Consider the following 20303-nt stretch of genomic DNA (forward strand, 5'->3'; position numbering starts at 1 on the left):
CCGGCTTGGCCCCACGCCCGCCTCCGCTTCCATCCCGCACCGCACCGCACCGCACCACGTCGGGCCGCTCACTGGGAAGAGGGTGGAAGCGAGCGTGGGGCATCCGGCCGGCCTTTCCTTCTGGGCCCCCCACCCCACACACACACCCCGCCGGGTTCTCAGCGCCTCCTCCCCAGTCCCAGGGCGAGCGCAGCCAGCCCCCCCAACCCCCCCGCCTTTCATTCCCGTCCGCCCCACCTGGTGCAAAGCCACCCCGGAGGCCCCAGCGCCCCCAGAGAACATCACCAGCCCGAGCCCGCTGCCCTAGCCGGGCCTCGCCAAACGCCGCCGGGGGCCCTGGGGATGAGGGCTCGAGGGAGGGAAGAGGTCCGGGACCCAGGGAGCCCAGGCCCGTGGCGGAGTCCGAGTGTGGGGTCTCGCTGCCCCGCCCTCCCCGCCCGCTCCTGGGTTCTTGTATCCACCCAGCCAGCCCCCACCCTCCAGTCCCCAGGCGCCAGCCCCCGGCCCCGCCCTCACCGCACCCCCCCACCCCTCCGTGCGTGCGGGTGCAGTGTCAGGAAAGGTGCAAAGCTGGGGCGTGGCTTCCAGCCGGTGCAGTGGGATTTAGCCTGGTGCGGGCAGTGGGGAGCGGGGAGCGGCGAGCGGACCCCTTGGGAAGTGCCGTGGGGTGTGCGGTGTGCGGGCTCGGGGGGCGGGGCGGGGCGAGGCGGGGCGGGGCCAGGCAGGGCTAGGCCAGGCCAGGCCAGGCCGCTTTGCCGGCCCGGGAGGAGCTGAGGGAGCAGTGGGCGGGGTGTGTTTGGCCCCAGGAGACGCGCTCCCCGGGGAGAGAGGGACACACGGAGGGAGGGGGGAGGGGCGGCGGGCGCCAAAGGAGAGGTCAAGGAGGCCAGAGGCAAAAGGCAAAAGGCAAAAAAAGCCTACAGCACCCGGTATTCCCAGGCGGTCTCCCATCCAAGTACTAACCAGGCCCGACCCTGCTTAGCTTCCGAGATCAGACGAGATCGGGCGCGTTCAGGGTGGTATGGCCGTAGACGCCGGCGGCTGCCGCTGGGCGCCTCAAGAGCCTGCTCCACGCGTCCCAAGCCCAGCGGGTGCCGCGCTTCACCCATGCACGCGCCTGCCTGCCTGGCTGCCTGGCTGCCTGGCTGCCTGGCTGCCTGGCTGCCGCCGCCCTCCGCCGCGGGCCCCGGGCGGGTGGCGGAGGCGGCGCAAGAGGACCCTGGCAAGGCGCTGTGGCGCAAGCCCCGGCCTTCACCGATCCCGGGACTCTTGCACGCTGCTCCCGGCTTGGCCCCACGCCCGCCTCCGCTTCCATCCCACCGCACCGCACCGCACCGCACCACGTCGGGCCGCTCACTGGGAAGAGGGTGGAAGCGAGCGTGGGGCATCCGGCCGGCCTTTCCTTCTGGGCCCCCCACCCCACACACACACCCCGCCGGGTTCTCAGCGCCTCCTCCCCAGTCCCAGGGCGAGCGCAGCCAGCCCCCCCAACCCCCCCGCCTTTCATTCCCGTCCGCCCCACCTGGTGCAAAGCCACCCCGGAGGCCCCAGCGCCCCCAGAGAACATCACCAGCCCGAGCCCGCTGCCCTAGCCGGGCCTCGCCAAACGCCGCCGGGGGCCCTGGGGATGAGGGCTCGAGGGAGGGAAGAGGTCCGGGACCCAGGGAGCCCAGGCCCGTGGCGGAGTCCGAGTGTGGGGTCTCGCTGCCCCGCCCTCCCCGCCCGCTCCTGGGTTCTTGTATCCACCCAGCCAGCCCCCACCCTCCAGTCCCCAGGCGCCAGCCCCCGGCCCCGCCCTCACCGCACCCCCCCACCCCTCCGTGCGTGCGGGTGCAGTGTCAGGAAAGGTGCAAAGCTGGGGCGTGGCTTCCAGCCGGTGCAGTGGGATTTAGCCTGGTGCGGGCAGTGGGGAGCGGGGAGCGGCGAGCGGACCCCTTGGGAAGTGCCGTGGGGTGTGCGGTGTGCGGGCTCGGGGGGCGGGGCGGGGCGAGGCGGGGCGGGGCCAGGCAGGGCTAGGCCAGGCCAGGCCAGGCCGCTTTGCCGGCCCGGGAGGAGCTGAGGGAGCAGTGGGCGGGGTGTGTTTGGCCCCAGGAGACGCGCTCCCCGGGGAGAGAGGGACACACGGAGGGAGGGGGGAGGGGCGGCGGGCGCCAAAGGAGAGGTCAAGGAGGCCAGAGGCAAAAGGCAAAAGGCAAAAAAAGCCTACAGCACCCGGTATTCCCAGGCGGTCTCCCATCCAAGTACTAACCAGGCCCGACCCTGCTTAGCTTCCGAGATCAGACGAGATCGGGCGCGTTCAGGGTGGTATGGCCGTAGACGCCGGCGGCTGCCGCTGGGCGCCTCAAGAGCCTGCTCCACGCGTCCCAAGCCCAGCGGGTGCCGCGCTTCACCCATGCACGCGCCTGCCTGCCTGGCTGCCTGGCTGCCTGGCTGCCTGGCTGCCTGGCTGCCTGGCTGCCGCCGCCCTCCGCCGCGGGCCCCGGGCGGGTGGCGGAGGCGGCGCAAGAGGACCCTGGCAAGGCGCTGTGGCGCAAGCCCCGGCCTTCACCGATCCCGGGACTCTTGCACGCTGCTCCCGGCTTGGCCCCACGCCCGCCTCCGCTTCCATCCCGCACCGCACCGCACCGCACCACGTCGGGCCGCTCACTGGGAAGAGGGTGGAAGCGAGCGTGGGGCATCCGGCCGGCCTTTCCTTCTGGGCCCCCCACCCCACACACACACCCCGCCGGGTTCTCAGCGCCTCCTCCCCAGTCCCAGGGCGAGCGCAGCCAGCCCCCCCAACCCCCCCGCCTTTCATTCTCGTCCGCCCCACCTGGTGCAAAGCCACCCCGGAGGCCCCAGCGCCCCCAGAGAACATCACCAGCCCGAGCCCGCTGCCCTAGCCGGGCCTCGCCAAACGCCGCCGGGGGCCCTGGGGATGAGGGCTCGAGGGAGGGAAGAGGTCCGGGACCCAGGGAGCCCAGGCCCGTGGCGGAGTCCGAGTGTGGGGTCTCGCTGCCCCGCCCTCCCCGCCCGCTCCTGGGTTCTTGTATCCACCCAGCCAGCCCCCACCCTCCAGTCCCCAGGCGCCAGCCCCCGGCCCCGCCCTCACCGCACCCCCCCACCCCTCCGTGCGTGCGGGTGCAGTGTCAGGAAAGGTGCAAAGCTGGGGCGTGGCTTCCAGCCGGTGCAGTGGGATTTAGCCTGGTGCGGGCAGTGGGGAGCGGGGAGCGGCGAGCGGACCCCTTGGGAAGTGCCGTGGGGTGTGCGGTGTGCGGGCTCGGGGGGCGGGGCGGGGCGAGGCGGGGCGGGGCCAGGCAGGGCTAGGCCAGGCCAGGCCAGGCCGCTTTGCCGGCCCGGGAGGAGCTGAGGGAGCAGTGGGCGGGCGGGGTGTGTTTGGCCCCAGGAGACGCGCTCCCCGGGGAGAGAGGGACACACGGAGGGAGGGGGGAGGGGCGGCGGGCGCCAAAGGAGAGGTCAAGGAGGCCAGAGGCAAAAGGCAAAAGGCAAAAAAAGCCTACAGCACCCGGTATTCCCAGGCGGTCTCCCATCCAAGTACTAACCAGGCCCGACCCTGCTTAGCTTCCGAGATCAGACGAGATCGGGCGCGTTCAGGGTGGTATGGCCGTAGACGCCGGCGGCTGCCGCTGGGCGCCTCAAGAGCCTGCTCCACGCGTCCCAAGCCCAGCGGGTGCCGCCGCTTCACCCATGCACGCGCACTGCCTGCCTGCCTGCCTGCCTGGCTGCCTGGCTGCCTGGCTGCCTGGCTGCCCCCCCTGGCTGCCTGCGCTGCCGCCTGCCCTGCCGGGCCTGGCCGCGCCCCGGCCCCGGGCGGGTGGCGGAGGCGGCGCAAGAGGACCCTGGCAAGGCGCTGTGGCGCAAGCCCCGGCTCTTGCACAACGCGATCCCGGGACTCTTGCACGCTGCTCCCGGCTTGGCCCCCACGCCCGCCTCCGCTTCCATCCCGCACCGCACCGCACCGCACCGCACCGCACCACGTCGGGCCCGCTCACTGGGAAGAGGGTGGAAGCGAGCGTGGGGCATCCGGCCGGCCTTTCCTTCTGGGCCCCCCACCCCACACACACACCCCGCCGGGTTCTCAGCGCCTCCTCCCCAGTCCCAGGGCGAGCGCAGCCAGCCCCCCCAACCCCCCCGCCTTTCATTCCCGTCCGCCCCACCTGGTGCAAAGCCACCCCGGAGGCCCCAGCGCCCCCAGAGAACATCACCAGCCCGAGCCCGCTGCCCTAGCCGGGCCTCGCCAAACGCCGCCGGGGGCCCTGGGGATGAGGGCTCGAGGGAGGGAAGAGGTCCGGGACCCAGGGAGCCCAGGCCCGTGGCGGAGTCCGAGTGTGGGGTCTCGCTGCCCCGCCCTCCCCGCCCGCTCCTGGGTTCTTGTATCCACCCAGCCAGCCCCCACCCTCCAGTCCCCAGGCGCCAGCCCCCGGCCCCGCCCTCACCGCACCCCCCCACCCCTCCGTGCGTGCGGGTGCAGTGTCAGGAAAGGTGCAAAGCTGGGGCGTGGCTTCCAGCCGGTGCAGTGGGATTTAGCCTGGTGCGGGCAGTGGGGAGCGGGGAGCGGCGAGCGGACCCCTTGGGAAGTGCCGTGGGGTGTGCGGTGTGCGGGCTCGGGGGGCGGGGCGGGGCGAGGCGGGGCGGGGCCAGGCAGGGCTAGGCCAGGCCAGGCCAGGCCGCTTTGCCGGCCCGGGAGGAGCTGAGGGAGCAGTGGGCGGGGTGTGTTTGGCCCCAGGAGACGCGCTCCCCGGGGAGAGAGGGACACACGGAGGGAGGGGGGAGGGGCGGCGGGCGCCAAAGGAGAGGTCAAGGAGGCCAGAGGCAAAAGGCAAAAGGCAAAAAAAGCCTACAGCACCCGGTATTCCCAGGCGGTCTCCCATCCAAGTACTAACCAGGCCCGACCCTGCTTAGCTTCCGAGATCAGACGAGATCGGGCGCGTTCAGGGTGGTATGGCCGTAGACGCCGGCGGCTGCCGCTGGGCGCCTCAAGAGCCTGCTCCACGCGTCCCAAGCCCAGCGGGTGCCGCGCTTCACCCATGCACGCGCCTGCCTGCCTGGCTGCCTGGCTGCCTGGCTGCCTGGCTGGCTGCCTGGCTGCCGCCGCCCTCCGCCGCGGGCCCCGGGCGGGTGGCGGAGGCGGCGCAAGAGGACCCTGGCAAGGCGCTGTGGCGCAAGCCCCGGCCTTCACCGATCCCGGGACTCTTGCACGCTGCTCCCGGCTTGGCCCCACGCCCGCCTCCGCTTCCATCCCGCACCGCACCGCACCGCACCACGTCGGGCCGCTCACTGGGAAGAGGGTGGAAGCGAGCGTGGGGCATCCGGCCGGCCTTTCCTTCTGGGCCCCCCACCCCACACACACACCCCGCCGGGTTCTCAGCGCCTCCTCCCCAGTCCCAGGGCGAGCGCAGCCAGCCCCCCCAAACCCCCCCGCCTTTCATTCCCGTCCGCCCCACCTGGTGCAAAGCCACCCCGGAGGCCCCAGCGCCCCCAGAGAACATCACCAGCCCGAGCCCGCTGCCCTAGCCGGGCCTCGCCAAACGCCGCCGGGGGCCCTGGGGATGAGGGCTCGAGGGAGGGAAGAGGTCCGGGACCCAGGGAGCCCAGGCCCGTGGCGGAGTCCGAGTGTGGGGTCTCGCTGCCCCGCCCTCCCCGCCCGCTCCTGGGTTCTTGTATCCACCCAGCCAGCCCCCACCCTCCAGTCCCCAGGCGCCAGCCCCCGGCCCCGCCCTCACCGCACCCCCCCACCCCTCCGTGCGTGCGGGTGCAGTGTCAGGAAAGGTGCAAAGCTGGGGCGTGGCTTCCAGCCGGTGCAGTGGGATTTAGCCTGGTGCGGGCAGTGGGGAGCGGGGAGCGGCGAGCGGACCCCTTGGGAAGTGCCGTGGGGTGTGCGGTGTGCGGGCTCGGGGGGCGGGGCGGGGCGAGGCGGGGCGGGGCCAGGCAGGGCTAGGCCAGGCCAGGCCAGGCCGCTTTGCCGGCCCGGGAGGAGCTGAGGGAGCAGTGGGCGGGGTGTGTTTGGCCCCAGGAGACGCGCTCCCCGGGGAGAGAGGGACACACGGAGGGAGGGGGGAGGGGCGGCGGGCGCCAAAGGAGAGGTCAAGGAGGCCAGAGGCAAAAGGCAAAAGGCAAAAAAAAGCCTACAGCACCCGGTATTCCCAGGCGGTCTCCCATCCAAGTACTAACCAGGCCCGACCCTGCTTAGCTTCCGAGATCAGACGAGATCGGGCGCGTTCAGGGTGGTATGGCCGTAGACGCCGGCGGCTGCCGCTGGGCGCCTCAAGAGCCTGCTCCACGCGTCCCAAGCCCAGCGGGTGCCGCGCTTCACCCATGCACGCGCCTGCCTGCCTGGCTGCCTGGCTGCCTGGCTGCCTGGCTGCCTGGCTGCCGCCGCCCTCCGCCGCGGGCCCCGGGCGGGTGGCGGAGGCGGCGCAAGAGGACCCTGGCAAGGCGCTGTGGCGCAAGCCCCGGCCTTCACCGATCCCGGGACTCTTGCACGCTGCTCCCGGCTTGGCCCCACGCCCGCCTCCGCTTCCATCCCGCACCGCACCGCACCGCACCACGTCGGGCCGCTCACTGGGAAGAGGGTGGAAGCGAGCGTGGGGCATCCGGCCGGCCTTTCCTTCTGGGCCCCCCACCCCACACACACACCCCGCCGGGTTCTCAGCGCCTCCTCCCCAGTCCCAGGGCGAGCGCAGCCAGCCCCCCCAACCCCCCCGCCTTTCATTCCCGTCCGCCCCACCTGGTGCAAAGCCACCCCGGAGGCCCCAGCGCCCCCAGAGAACATCACCAGCCCGAGCCCGCTGCCCTAGCCGGGCCTCGCCAAACGCCGCCGGGGGCCCTGGGGATGAGGGCTCGAGGGAGGGAAGAGGTCCGGGACCCAGGGAGCCCAGGCCCGTGGCGGAGTCCGAGTGTGGGGTCTCGCTGCCCCGCCCTCCCCGCCCGCTCCTGGGTTCTTGTATCCACCCAGCCAGCCCCCACCCTCCAGTCCCCAGGCGCCAGCCCCCGGCCCCGCCCTCACCGCACCCCCCCACCCCTCCGTGCGTGCGGGTGCAGTGTCAGGAAAGGTGCAAAGCTGGGGCGTGGCTTCCAGCCGGTGCAGTGGGATTTAGCCTGGTGCGGGCAGTGGGGAGCGGGGAGCGGCGAGCGGACCCCTTGGGAAGTGCCGTGGGGTGTGCGGTGTGCGGGCTCGGGGGGCGGGGCGGGGCGAGGCGGGGCGGGGCCAGGCAGGGCTAGGCCAGGCCAGGCCAGGCCGCTTTGCCGGCCCGGGAGGAGCTGAGGGAGCAGTGGGCGGGGTGTGTTTGGCCCCAGGAGACGCGCTCCCCGGGGAGAGAGGGACACACGGAGGGAGGGGGGAGGGGCGGCGGGCGCCAAAGGAGAGGTCAAGGAGGCCAGAGGCAAAAGGCAAAAGGCAAAAAAAAGCCTACAGCACCCGGTATTCCCAGGCGGTCTCCCATCCAAGTACTAACCAGGCCCGACCCTGCTTAGCTTCCGAGATCAGACGAGATCGGGCGCGTTCAGGGTGGTATGGCCGTAGACGCCGGCGGCTGCCGCTGGGCGCCTCAAGAGCCTGCTCCACGCGTCCCAAGCCCAGCGGGTGCCGCGCTTCACCCATGCACGCGCCTGCCTGGCTGCCTGCCTGCCTGGCTGCCTGGCTGCCTGGCTGCCTGGCTGCCTGGCTGCCGCCGCCCTCCGCCGCGGGCCCCGGGCGGGTGGCGGAGGCGGCGCAAGAGGACCCTGGCAAGGCGCTGTGGCGCAAGCCCCGGCCTTCACCGATCCCGGGACTCTTGCACGCTGCTCCCGGCTTGGCCCCACGCCCGCCTCCGCTTCCATCCCGCACCGCACCGCACCGCACCGCACCGCACCACGTCGGGCCGCTCACTGGGAAGAGGGTGGAAGCGAGCGTGGGGCATCCGGCCGGCCTTTCCTTCTGGGCCCCCCACCCCACACACACACCCCGCCGGGTTCTCAGCGCCTCCTCCCCAGTCCCAGGGCGAGCGCAGCCAGCCCCCCCCAACCCCCCCGCCTTTCATTCCCGTCCGCCCCACCTGGTGCAAAGCCACCCCGGAGGCCCCAGCGCCCCCAGAGAACATCACCAGCCCGAGCCCGCTGCCCTAGCCGGGCCTCGCCAAACGCCGCCGGGGGCCCTGGGGATGAGGGCTCGAGGGAGGGAAGAGGTCCGGGACCCAGGGAGCCCAGGCCCGTGGCGGAGTCCGAGTGTGGGGTCTCGCTGCCCCGCCCTCCCCGCCCGCTCCTGGGTTCTTGTATCCACCCAGCCAGCCCCCACCCTCCAGTCCCCAGGCGCCAGCCCCCGGCCCCGCCCTCACCGCACCCCCCCACCCCTCCGTGCGTGCGGGTGCAGTGTCAGGAAAGGTGCAAAGCTGGGGCGTGGCTTCCAGCCGGTGCAGTGGGATTTAGCCTGGTGCGGGCAGTGGGGAGCGGGGAGCGGCGAGCGGACCCCTTGGGAAGTGCCGTGGGGTGTGCGGTGTGCGGGCTCGGGGGGCGGGGCGGGGCGAGGCGGGGCGGGGCCAGGCAGGGCTAGGCCAGGCCAGGCCAGGCCGCTTTGCCGGCCCGGGAGGAGCTGAGGGAGCAGTGGGCGGGGTGTGTTTGGCCCCAGGAGACGCGCTCCCCGGGGAGAGAGGGACACACGGAGGGAGGGGGGAGGGGCGGCGGGCGCCAAAGGAGAGGTCAAGGAGGCCAGAGGCAAAAGGCAAAAGGCAAAAAAAGCCTACAGCACCCGGTATTCCCAGGCGGTCTCCCATCCAAGTACTAACCAGGCCCGACCCTGCTTAGCTTCCGAGATCAGACGAGATCGGGCGCGTTCAGGGTGGTATGGCCGTAGACGCCGGCGGCTGCCGCTGGGCGCCTCAAGAGCCTGCTCCACGCGTCCCAAGCCCAGCGGGTGCCGCGCTTCACCCATGCACGCGCCTGCCTGCCTGCCTGCCTGCCTGGCTGCCTGGCTGCCTGGCTGCCGCCGCCCTCCGCCGCGGGCCCCGGGCGGGTGGCGGAGGCGGCGCAAGAGGACCCTGGCAAGGCGCTGTGGCGCAAGCCCCGGCCTTCACCGATCCCGGGACTCTTGCACGCTGCTCCCGGCTTGGCCCCACGCCCGCCTCCGCTTCCATCCCGCACCGCACCGCACCGCACCGCACCGCACCACGTCGGGCCGCTCACTGGGAAGAGGGTGGAAGCGAGCGTGGGGCATCCGGCCGGCCTTTCCTTCTGCCCCCCCCCCACCCCGCCGGGTTCACAGCGCTTCCTCCCCAGTCCCGCTGGGCGCCTCAAGAGCCTGCTCCACCCGTCCCAAGCCCAGCGGTTGCAGCGTTTCTCCCATGCACCTGTCTGCCTGCCTGCCTGCCTGCCTGGCTGCCGCCGCGGTCTGCCTTGGGCCCTGGGCGTGTGGGGGTGGTCGCCCAAGAGGACCCTGGCAACTCGCTGTGGCGCAAGCCCCGGCGTTCTCCAATCCCGGGACTCTTGCAGGCTGCTCGCGGCCTGGCCCCACGCCGTCCTCAGCTTCCATCCCGCACCGCACCGCACTGCACCTCGCAGCCCCGCACCACACCGCCCCTCACCACACCACACCCCGGGGTGCTCACTGGGAAGAAGGTGAAAGTGAGGGTGGGCCATGTGGCAGGCCCTGCCTTCTGGGCCCGCTCTGCCGTGTTCTCAGTGCCTCCTCCCCAGCCCTATGGCTCTTGCAGCCAGCCTCCTGGCTTTTCTGTCCTGTCTGCACCACCTTGTCAAACCCTTCCGGGAGCCCCAGTGCTCCCAGAGAATATCACCAGTCCCAGCCAGCTCCGTTTGCGGAGACCCTTGCTCGCCTCCCACCCCACCCACGCACACCACGTCCTGGTTCAGGAGAATAGATCTATTCCCAGATAGGTAGACAGATAGTTCAAGGACCGAGAGACACCCTTTCAAGGTGATTGACAGAGAAAGGAACACGTTGGGAGAAGAGACAGGCAGATAGGGAGAGTCAGAATAAGAGGGACAAGGGGAGTGGGGGTGTGGAGAGGGAGATGGAAAGGGTGAGGGTGACAGAGATGGCGTCGGAGAGGGAGTGGGAGTGGTATTGAAGCAGCGACCTCTGGATTATCCAACACAGACACCCCCCAAACTCTAGGAACCACACACAAAGAGGCTGTGTTGGAGAGACAGCTACCCCCTCGGGAGGGTCATGGTGCTGGGGCGGGTCTAGGCAAAGTGGCAGTGGCTTGAAGCTGACTTATGACTCCTTGGATCCCAAGGGCCTGCAGCCTAGGCCTCAGGAGGCCCGTCTGATCCCTCCTCCCATTCCTGTCAGGCCCAGGTATGAGATGTGTGTGTGTTCGGGTGGGGGTGGGGGTGGGGGTGGTGGTAATGTGTGTGTGTGTGTGTGTGTGTGTGTGCGCGTGCGCGCGCAGGCGCGCACGTGGGTCTATGCGTGTGTTGGTGGGTGGGAGCACTCCCTTGCGAGTAATTCCTTCAAGTGATTCTCCCCGTTTCTCCTGGCTCTTCTGGCCTTTGGGCGCAGCCTCGCCTTGGCCTGTGCGGTCAGAACGAGAGCGAGGACCTGCATGCCATGCCAACGGCGCCTCTGGGCCCGGGGTGGTGGGCCTTCTGGTGTCCTGAGCTCGTGTCGGAATGGGGAAGACTTGGCCTCATCAGGGACAAAGGGCACTCATCAGATCAATAGTAGCATCCTTTAGGAGCTCTACTGTATTTTATAAACATATACACCATCTATACTTGCCTCCATTAGATGCATATGACACCACCTCCTCCTTCAAGATGTAGGGTCTGTCCCTTTTTCCACCCTACTAAATCTGGTCTGGCTTAGGATTGTTGTGACCAGTAGAGAATGGTAGTGTTATGCCCCGAATTCGTGATCCCCAAAGACCACCAGGGAGCCGAGTCCGATGCAGAAGCGAAGAGCCTTTATTCGAGCTAGCTCGAGCTCAATCTCCTACCTGCTTCGACGCGGCGGTGACATACTGGAGAGAAAGAGAGAGTTTCAAAAGCACAAAGGTTTTATAGGGATCATGGCCTTAGCCGATTGGCTGGGGAAGGGTCGTGGACTCAGCCGATTGGCGGCCAAAGTGTGGTCCCAATCAGCAATTATCAGAGTCCCTTGGAACTTGTTAAAAATGCAAATGTTGGGCCCGGTGGTCACAGACCTAGGGAATCCGAACCTCTGGGAGTGGGGCTCAGCAATCTGTGTTTGAACAAGTCTTCCAGGAGATTCTGATGCACCTGAAGTTTAAGAGCCACTGTGTCTGAGGATCTCTGACATGTTTGGCCTCAGTGTATACAGAACGTTTCTCACTGGTCCCCTATTAACCATTGGCTGTCAGCCTTGCTGTGCCGTAGAAATACCTAGCATCAAACACCATCCCCAGAGACTCTGATGAATTGGTTTGGGGAGGGGTAAAATGCTCCCAGGCCATTCTAAGCCTGGACAGGGTTGAGGGCTCCCGCCTCTGGCCCCCACCTGAGAGAAGGCCTCCCTCTTCTACTCACCCTTTCCATGCCTCTCACACTCCCCTTCCTCCCACCTCAGACTCGGGAAGAATGCCTCGATCGGTAGCCTGCTTTCTTAGAACACGTAAGTTACTTAAGGGGAGGAGGCGTGTTCTGAGGGTTGAGCAGGAACTTCTTTCTGCGGCCGTGTCGGGGACACGGTCACTAGTCGGCCGGCCTAGCTCTGCTCTTTCAGTCGCCGTGACGCTTAGGCAATTCTGGGCCTGCCTTTTAAGAGGCCTGGATGTTTTTGATTTCTCTCTCAGCGGCCTTGCTCCGATTTTTGCTGCCGCTGGGAATCCAGACTGTGCTCGTGAGAACGGGGAGCCCCACAGAGAGGTCTCGTTCACGCTCTGTGGTCAAATGGCCAGCCAGCTCCCAGCTGGCCGGCAGCAGCCCCTGCTGCCTTTACGTGAGGGAGACATCTAGGATGCCCAGTCAGCTGAGCCTTAAGAGGACAGCTGTTTCATTTGATGGCATTTGATGGCCATTTGGTGGCAGCAGCTGTAGAAACTCTAAGTCTTTACCACCCAGATGAACCCAGAGAATGCGCAGAATTATGAGAGATAATAATAATAAATTGCTTTAAACCACCAAGTTTTGCGAGTGTTTGTTTCACGACCATCTTACATCAGACTGATTCTATAATTGTTTCTTTAAACCATATGTGACCTCAAAATAGATTATGAGTCCCTTCCGGGCCTCAACGATACCCATCGTTGTTGGTTCTTGTACTTGAGTTCAGTGCAGGTCATAAGCAGAAATGCTTATCGAGGGGCACCTGGGCTTCTCAGTGGGTTGAGTGTCTGACTCCGTCTCAGGCCACGGTGTCGCCTGCCATCAGTGAGTTGGACTCCCGAATTCAGCTCGCTGCCGTAAGGGCAGCGCCTGCCTGAGATCCTCTGTCCCCCCATCCCCCTGTATGCTTTCAAAGAAACATTAAAGAAAAAAAGTGCTTCTTGAGCCGTTACTATTGTTAGACTACGCAGTTGTACGATGCCTGGAGGCCGGCAGAAGAGGAAGTTCTGGCCAGCTATCAGGAAAATCAGAATCGGAAGCCATTCCTGGCAGTACTCTAAAACAAAGCCACAAGAGGCTGGATCAGACCGGACAGGCCCAAGATGGCGTGTGCCCTAACAGAAAACCCTTGACCAAATAGGGAAGAAAAGGCACAAAACCCTGCTTCCAAGAAGTCTAGTTCCCGAGTAGTGAATATTTTACCCTTTGTCGATAAAACAGAGAAACCCGAACCCCAGGGCACACAGCTCTCTCTCACTGTCTCTCTCTCTCTCTCTCTCTCTCGCTCTCTCTCTCTCTCGCTCTCTCTCTCTCTCAGTACCCAGTCTCACATCTAAAGGGTATACTTTCACTTTCATAAACTTTGCTATTTGTACCACTCATCCACCGTGTTGGACCTCTCCTGGAATTCTTTTTTGTGAGGAGACCCAAAGCCTTCAGCGACATCTCTGGATTGGGCTAGGTTGAGGCCTCAGGGCCCGCGGTCTTCCCGGTTTATGCAGCCGCGTTATGTGTCAGGCTTCGGCGAGGTATTATCGTGTCGACTATGTTCCTTAAAGTCCCTGATGTACCAGCGGGCACGGACACTCACCCAATGAGGAAAGCACGAAGGAGGACACGTCAAGTCACAGGAAGGGTTGCCCATGCGCTACTTTTTGAGCCTCTACTACGTGCCCGGCACTGGACTGCCCACTCAGTGACCTCTCACCGTGCGATGAAACTCGGCTTCTTACGCGGCGCACAGAGCAGAACGTAAGAGCAGCCACACAACACCCTGGGAAGGGTGTAGGAAGTTCACGAACCGGTCTCAAAGTCGTCTGTGGGGGTGCAGTTGAGAGAAGGCCTTGGTCTGGGTCATCTCTTGGCACTTACCGCTCACGATGCCCACGTAGTGAAGGATCTCAGTTCTGTATGGAGATTAATCGGGGGGCGGTCGCCCGTTGGAAGTGGTCAGACATAGAGAGGTGTGTCTGAAGAGCCCGACAGTTTGCTGTGAAAATCTTCCCCTTTTTAAAGGGATTTCAGCCGTTTGGGGCCCCTGTAGACCTCCTCTGGTTTTGCTTCTTATCAGTTCTGGGGTGTCAGCGGATGCTGCCGGCGGCAGTACCTTAAACTGTTTGTGTCGCTGCTTGACACAGGCCCCTGCTCGACGTGACACACTCCATTTTGCTCTCTACAGGTGACGTGGGGCCTATGCGCAATTTTGTGACTCCAGTGTGGACCGGTTGTCTTGTTTTCAACCCTTCGTTTAGAGACCACAGTAAAGGCTCTTGTCTATGCTTCCTCCCTCTCTCTTTGCCTCCTGACCTCTGCTGGTGCTTTCCTATGTGGCCCCCTCATGGCACGGCCCCTCCTCTTGGGTTCTGTAAGAAACAAATTATATTTTCAATGGCAGTCATCCCCTGAGCTGTTGGCCCCTGATCTGATCTGTCGATTTCAGAAAACTGAAATTTTCTATTCATACACTCTGTTTTAGGGGCGCCTCGGGGGCTTAGTCAGTGAAGCGTCAGACTCTTGGTTTTGGTTCAGGTCATGGTCTCGTGGTTGGTGGGACTGAGCACCGCGCTGGGCTCTGTGCTGACAGCCCGGAGCCTGCTTGGGATTTCTCTCTCTCTCTCTCTCTCTCTCTCTCTCTGCCCTTCCTCCCACCTCATGCTTTCTCTCTTTCTCTGTCTCTCAAAAAAATAAATGAATAAACATTAAAAAATTTATATATATATATATATATATAGAGAGAGAGAGAGAGAGAGAGAGAGAGACATACATACTATATTTGAAAACAGCCCTGAATGACAAGACACTTCCCAGGCACTTTGAAGAGTGAACAAGAGTGAACAAATAAAGGATGGATGAACACTGCACTTTTCAAACAACAGGCCAGGATGGAGTCACTTATATGAAACCCCGAAAGACTCATCGCCACAAGACTTATCATCTTAAACCCAACTTCAGTTTCAGCCTCTCTCCCAGGAGTGGAATTTTGAACCAACCACATGGGCTGGAATTCTCCAGATCAGCACTAGAGAGGTAATCTGCAGGATGAGACCTCCCTGATCTTTCCCCTGAGGGAAGGTGACCTTGCCTCAAAGAATCCTTTCTTTTCTTTTGCTGATAACCAATTGTTCTACCTCAGTTCTGCCTATAAAAGGCTTCCCTGTGGTGCAGTTTCCTTGTCTTTGTCAGATGGCATGCTGTCCACTTGGTGAGTCGTCGACTAAAACCAACTAGACTTTTATTTTTGTAATGTTTCTTTATTTTGGAGTGAGAGAGAAATGTAGAATCTGAAGCAGGTTCCAAGCTCTGAGCTGTCCACACAGAGCCTGATGCAGGGCTCGAACTCACAAACTGCGAGATCATGACCTGAGCCCAAGTCGGACGCCCAACCGACTGAGCCACCCAGGCACCCCACCGATTAGGCTTTTAAAGTTACTCGTTTGAATTTTTGTTCTTTAACCCAATATTCTCAACAAGTTTTTATATTTTGGTCTATATTAGATTTCCTTTTCTCCATAAAATTACAGGTTCCATAAAGTGGAGGACATCTAAAACTTTGTATGGAGGGGCGCCTGGGTGGCTCAGTCGGTCGAGCGGCCGACTTGGGCTCAGGTCGTGATCTCAGGGCAGGTCACGGTCTCAAGGCTTGTGAGTTCGAGCCCCACGTTGGGCTCTGCGCTGACAGCTCAGACCCTGGAGCCGCTTCTGATTCCGTGTCTCCCTCTCTCTCTCCGCCCCTCCCCCGCCCACGCTCTGTCTCTGTCTCTCAAAAATAAATGGACATTAAAAAGAATGACAACAACAACAAAATCTTTGTATGGAAAAGACCAGAACTTGGGAGATTCTCCCTGCCCTGAGCACCCAGGATGAAGACTGACTCAGACTCTGCCTTTGTACTGAAAGTGGAATTTGGTTGATTTTTTTTTTTTTTGAAAAATTAAGCTATTAAAAACAAGACAACCAGCCCAAAAATGGAGTCACTTATGCTAAGCCCTATGTCACCAAACTAGGATCTAATTACAGTTTTGGCTCTCTCAGAAATGAAATCTTAAACCGTTCAATTAAGAATCACCCCACCGGCTTGGTGAAGTTTTGGGGTGGTGATGGGGTTCATGGGGCCTGGAGCCGGTGGCCAAGAAAGAATGTTTTTCTTTTAATTTATTTTTTGGTACTTATTTTTGAGACAGAGAGAAAGCACAAGTCAGGGCAGAGGCAGAGAGAGGACACAGGGTCTGAAGCGGGCTCCACGCTGACAGCAGAGAGCCCAATGTGGGGCTGGAACTCACAAACTGTGAGATCGTGACCTGAGTGGAAGTCAGATGCTTAGCTGACTGAGCCACCCAGGTGCCCCCAAAAAGAATTCTTGAACACAGACCATGTTGGTGCAAAAAGGTGATTTTATTAAAGCACGGGGACAGAGCCAGTGGGCAGAAAGAGCTCACTCAACTGGGGTTTGTGAAGAAGGGTTGGATTTATACTATGGGGTTGGGGACAAAAAGTTAAAAGAGAGGCCTCCGGAGGGACTTTGATATGCTACAGAGGACCCCTAAGGTACCTGAGGCCTTGCGAAAGTCAAGCTGAGGTTGTTTGTCTCTCTAGCAAAGCATTAACATTGAGACAGTGGGGAGTTCCTGGAGTCAAGTCGTACTCGGCCCGCCTCCGGTATCTGTCAATGGGCCGCAGGCTAGAAGGAAATTGAATTTTACCTGCCATTTCCTTCTTGCCTTTGTTCCCCACATCGCTGTGGACGGGTGTGGTTGGGGTGACAGGAAACGGAGTCTACAGGTTTCTGGAAATTAGGCTATTGATAACGCCGCCTTTCTCCTGTAATTGACTAGGACGTTTGCAGACTGATGGAGACACTTGTCCCGAGGGACTGTGATCTCTATCAGTTAACCATTTGTGTTGTCGTGTTTTGTTTCTCTCCTTTGTCTTCAGGCAGCCAGGTGTGCCTGAGGCACCTCTCACGCGTCCCACCCACCCGGGGGAGGGCTTGTATTTTGCCCTGCCTGCCTCCTGCTCCCTCATCAAGCTCTAGTCAGGTAATCTTCTTTCTAAGCCCCTCTCATCACCTAGAAGAAAGTAACCTCGTCATAACTGATGTGGGCAGCAGAGGCAGAAAAGAACGCAGATGAAATTAAATTTCCTTCTGACCTGCAGCCCATCGACAAATCCTCGAGGCTGGCAGAGTGAACCATTTCTCTGGGAACTCCAGACCGTTTTACCGTTAATGCTTTGCCAGGGCGGAAAACAACTTTTGCTTCACAGTAGCTAGGCCTCTGGATTCTGTAAGTCTTCTTTAACATATAAAAGTCCTTCTGGAAACGTCTCCTAGTCTTGACCTCCCCCAACTCCCAAGTATATCATCAGTCTCTCCTTACAATCCCAGGGCAGCGCTCTCTGCCCCTAAGTTCTGTCCCCATGCTTTAATAAAACCACCTCTTTGCACCAACGCTCTGCCTGCTTAAAGTATTATATTTGTCAATAGGCTGCAGGTTATAAGGAAATTGAATTTTATCTACATTCCTTTCTGCCTTTGCTGCCCATATCAGTGAACATAGAGTGCAATATTGGCTTCAGGAGTAGAATTTAGTGATGCATCGCTTCACATATACTTTTCATATAATACCCCGTGCTCATCCTAACACCTCCATACCACCACGCATTTAGCCCATCCCCCACTCACCTCCCTCCATCAACCCCCAGTTTGTTCTCTATCATTAAGAGTCTCTCGGGACCTCTGGGTGGCACAGTCAGTTAAGGTGTCTTCAGCTCAGGTCATGATCTCGCTGTTTGTGAGTTTGAGCCCTGTGTTGGGCTCTGTGCTGACAGCTCGGAGCCTGGAGCCTGCCTCGGATTCTGTGTCGCCCTCTCTCGCTCTCTCTCTCTCTCTCTCTCTCTGCCCGTCCCCTGCTTGTGTTCTGTCTCTCTCTCAAAAAATAAATACACATAACAACAACAACAAACGTCTCTTATGGTTTGCTTCTCTCTCTTTTAATTCCCCTTCCCATAGGAGAGCTTCCCCTGCTGGCCTCCTGACTCCATTCTGTTGTTACAGCAAATGCTGGGCATCCAGCACGAGCTTGTCCAGGGACAAGCATGCAGGGAATCAGAACGGACTGTTTATTTTGCACTGGTGTTGGCTCAGTGGAGTCACCTCCAAAGACTGAACGTTGGGCTGGAGTTTTACTGAGGGTTGGGCAGGACTAGTTTAGCGAAGTTTCTGGTTCCTGGCTGCTGGCCGATGCAAGAGGCAAGCAAGATTGCAGAAACTAAAACCATGCAGGGGAGTACCTGGCCTCAGACATCGGGCTGCCCTTTTTTGTTTGCATTTATCAGCTTTCCTCCTCATTGTATGAGGGGTTTTTTTTCCCCCTTAAAGTTTTTATTTATTTATTTTTGAGAGAGAGAGAGAGAGTGAGTGCAAGTGGGGTAGGAACAGAGAGAGAGAGAGAGAGAGAGAGAGAGAGAGAGAGAGAATCCCAAGCAGGCTCCACACTGTCAGTGCAGAGTCCAATGCGGGGCTAAAACCCACAAGCTGTTTGATCATGACCTAAGCTGAAGTCAGACGCTTAGCCCACTGAGCCACCTGGGTGTCTCTATATGAGGTTTTTTAAAATTAATTTTTACCCAAGTTACATCACATTCAACGAGATGGCCTCTTTTCTAGGTTATTTAACTCAAATCTGCAGATATTATCAGGGAGAGAATCAGTTTAGCATATTTCAAACAAGCTTTATCTTTGGGAGAGAGCGTGTGTGTGTGTGTGTGTGTGTGTGTGTGTGTGTGGTGGGGGGAGGGTAGTGAACAAGTGTAGGGGAAAACACAAAATGTCCCTGAAAGATATTAGCTCCATATTTATTTAGAAAGAAACATGAGAGGGGCACCTGGGTGGCTCAGTGCCTTAAGCATCCAACTCTTGGTTTTGGCTCAGGTCATGATCTCATGGTTTGTGAGTTCCAGTTCCTGCTTGGGATTCTGTCTCTCTCTGTCTCTGCCCCTGCCCCACTCACTCTCTGTGTCTCTCTCAACATAAATAAATAAAGTTAAAAAAAAAAAGAAAGAAAGAAAGAAAGAAAGAAAGAGGGGCGCCTGGGTGGCTCAGTCGGTTGAGTGTCCGACTTCAGCTCGGGTCATGATTCACAGTTCATGGGTTCGAGCCCCGCGTCAGGCTCTGACAGCTCAGCGTCTGGAGCCTGCTTGGGAGCCTTGGCTCCCTCTCTCTCTGCCCCTCCCCGGCTCCTGCTCTGTCGGTCTGTCTCTCTCTCAAAATGAATAAACATTAAAACTGAATAAAAAAAGAAAATTGAAAAAAGAAAGAAAAATGAGAAAAAGGTAAAGGGACAGAATAAAGAAAAAAGGAAAGTGAGGGGGTGGGGGAAAGAGTAGAGGAAAAAAAATAGATAAAAAACCCAAAAAGGATAAAACGAATTGTGGTCACATTCCCTCAGGTTACAACAAGCAGCTTTCTGAGCTAAAATGACCAAAACCTCAGGTCCGGCCGTGGTCTTACAAGGGTGCTTGGCATCCCCTAACAATGGCTGTGTGATACTGTGAGTGATAATAAGCAATGTGCAATTTGGTCTTCCTCTGTCCTTGTTGCAGGGTTTTCGCCTCAGTACCCGGGATTTGTCTTCTTGCTGTGTGGAAGAAGGAAGAGATGGGCACAAAATGAGCAGCAGGCAAAAGTCTATTAGAGCAGTATGAAAGCTGTCTTTACAGAGAGGGGGCATTGGAAAGTGAATACCAGCCACTGGAGGCAAGGGTCCTTGTTTTCTAAGGTTCTGCTCAGCCCTCCCTTCCCTTCCCCCCTGTTCCTTCTCAGGTTCTATCCTCACCGGCTGGATAACTCTAGGTGCCAGGTTGCCCATTCCTGATTGGCTCGACTCCATCGTGTGAGGAGTCAGGCTGATCATAGTGTCCTTCCTAGAACCGCAAGTCTTATGGTTTCCTTTTTGTAGTTAGGTCGTTTGAGTGTTAAATTCCTGAGGGAGCGTAGGTGCTATCTGTTCCACCCTGGAGAGGGATCTTATGCCCGAGGGGGTTTGCTATGGTCAAACACTCCCAGCATCGTTCCAAAATACGTGTTTTTTTCCCACCCGGGGACCTCAAGTCCTAACCTTTCCCTCTCTGCCTATTGTATCCTATCTTTTCCCTCTCGTATCCAACGCCCTTCATGGAGCTCCTAAAACTCCTGAAATGTCCTAAGTGGGGAAAGCAGTAAAGTGGTCTTTTATTATTCATAAGATGTCCCTTTCGATGACACCAGAATATATATTGATAAGATGGCTTTGGGGAAAAGCCCCCAGGGATAGGGGCTGGTCGCCATGGGAACAGCATCAGGATTAGAGGGGTGGGGAAGGCAGAGGGGCTGGCAGTTGAGTTCAACCCACAATGGCCAAAGATTTAATCGGCCACGTCTATGGAATGGAGCCTTCACGGAACCTCAGCAGGATGGGGTTTGGAGAGCTTTAGGGCTGGTGAACTCGTGCAGATTTGGGGAGAGGGGCACGGGACGCTCCGGGTCTTTCCCCCCCGTACCTTGCCCGCTGCATCTTTTCCGTCCGGCTATTCCTGAGCAATATTGTTGGAGTAGGCAACTGACCCCTAGTACCTGAAGGTCAGCAATGAAGAGGTCCCAGCTGGCTATAGGGAAGGTCAGAGACCTGTGCTGGCAGTACTTCCCAAGAAGACAGGTCCAGATGGCAGATGCCGTGACAGGAGCCCTCTGACTAAAATGGGAAGAAAGAAGCACGAAACCCTGTTACGGGCCCCCAGTAATGCATATTCTGCCTCTAGTTAACAATTGC

General features: G+C 60.8%; 7 non-coding genes across 7 annotated transcripts; all 7 read right to left on the reverse strand.

Annotated features, from left to right (window-relative positions):
• Positions 1-914: 914 nt before the first annotated feature.
• Positions 915-1033, reverse strand: LOC122478477. The gene has a single exon (XR_006296013.1). It is a non-coding gene; the product is annotated as a 5S ribosomal RNA (ribosomal RNA).
• A 1166-nt stretch (positions 1034-2199) lies between these two features.
• Positions 2200-2318, reverse strand: LOC122478488. Its single transcript, XR_006296024.1, has one exon. It is a non-coding gene; the product is annotated as a 5S ribosomal RNA (ribosomal RNA).
• A 1175-nt stretch (positions 2319-3493) lies between these two features.
• Positions 3494-3612, reverse strand: LOC122478499. The gene has a single exon (XR_006296035.1). It is a non-coding gene; the product is annotated as a 5S ribosomal RNA (ribosomal RNA).
• A 1222-nt stretch (positions 3613-4834) lies between these two features.
• LOC122478511 lies at positions 4835-4953 on the reverse strand. The gene has a single exon (XR_006296046.1). It is a non-coding gene; the product is annotated as a 5S ribosomal RNA (ribosomal RNA).
• A 1169-nt stretch (positions 4954-6122) lies between these two features.
• LOC122478521 lies at positions 6123-6241 on the reverse strand. The gene has a single exon (XR_006296056.1). It is a non-coding gene; the product is annotated as a 5S ribosomal RNA (ribosomal RNA).
• A 1164-nt stretch (positions 6242-7405) lies between these two features.
• On the reverse strand, positions 7406-7524 carry LOC122478478. The gene has a single exon (XR_006296014.1). It is a non-coding gene; the product is annotated as a 5S ribosomal RNA (ribosomal RNA).
• A 1186-nt stretch (positions 7525-8710) lies between these two features.
• On the reverse strand, positions 8711-8829 carry LOC122478479. Its single transcript, XR_006296015.1, has one exon. It is a non-coding gene; the product is annotated as a 5S ribosomal RNA (ribosomal RNA).
• Positions 8830-20303: the final 11474 nt, after the last annotated feature.

Source organism: Prionailurus bengalensis, unplaced genomic scaffold (genome assembly GCF_016509475.1).
Source record: "Prionailurus bengalensis isolate Pbe53 unplaced genomic scaffold, Fcat_Pben_1.1_paternal_pri Un_scaffold_71, whole genome shotgun sequence".
In the NCBI taxonomy this organism is placed as follows: Eukaryota; Metazoa; Chordata; class Mammalia; order Carnivora; family Felidae; genus Prionailurus; species Prionailurus bengalensis.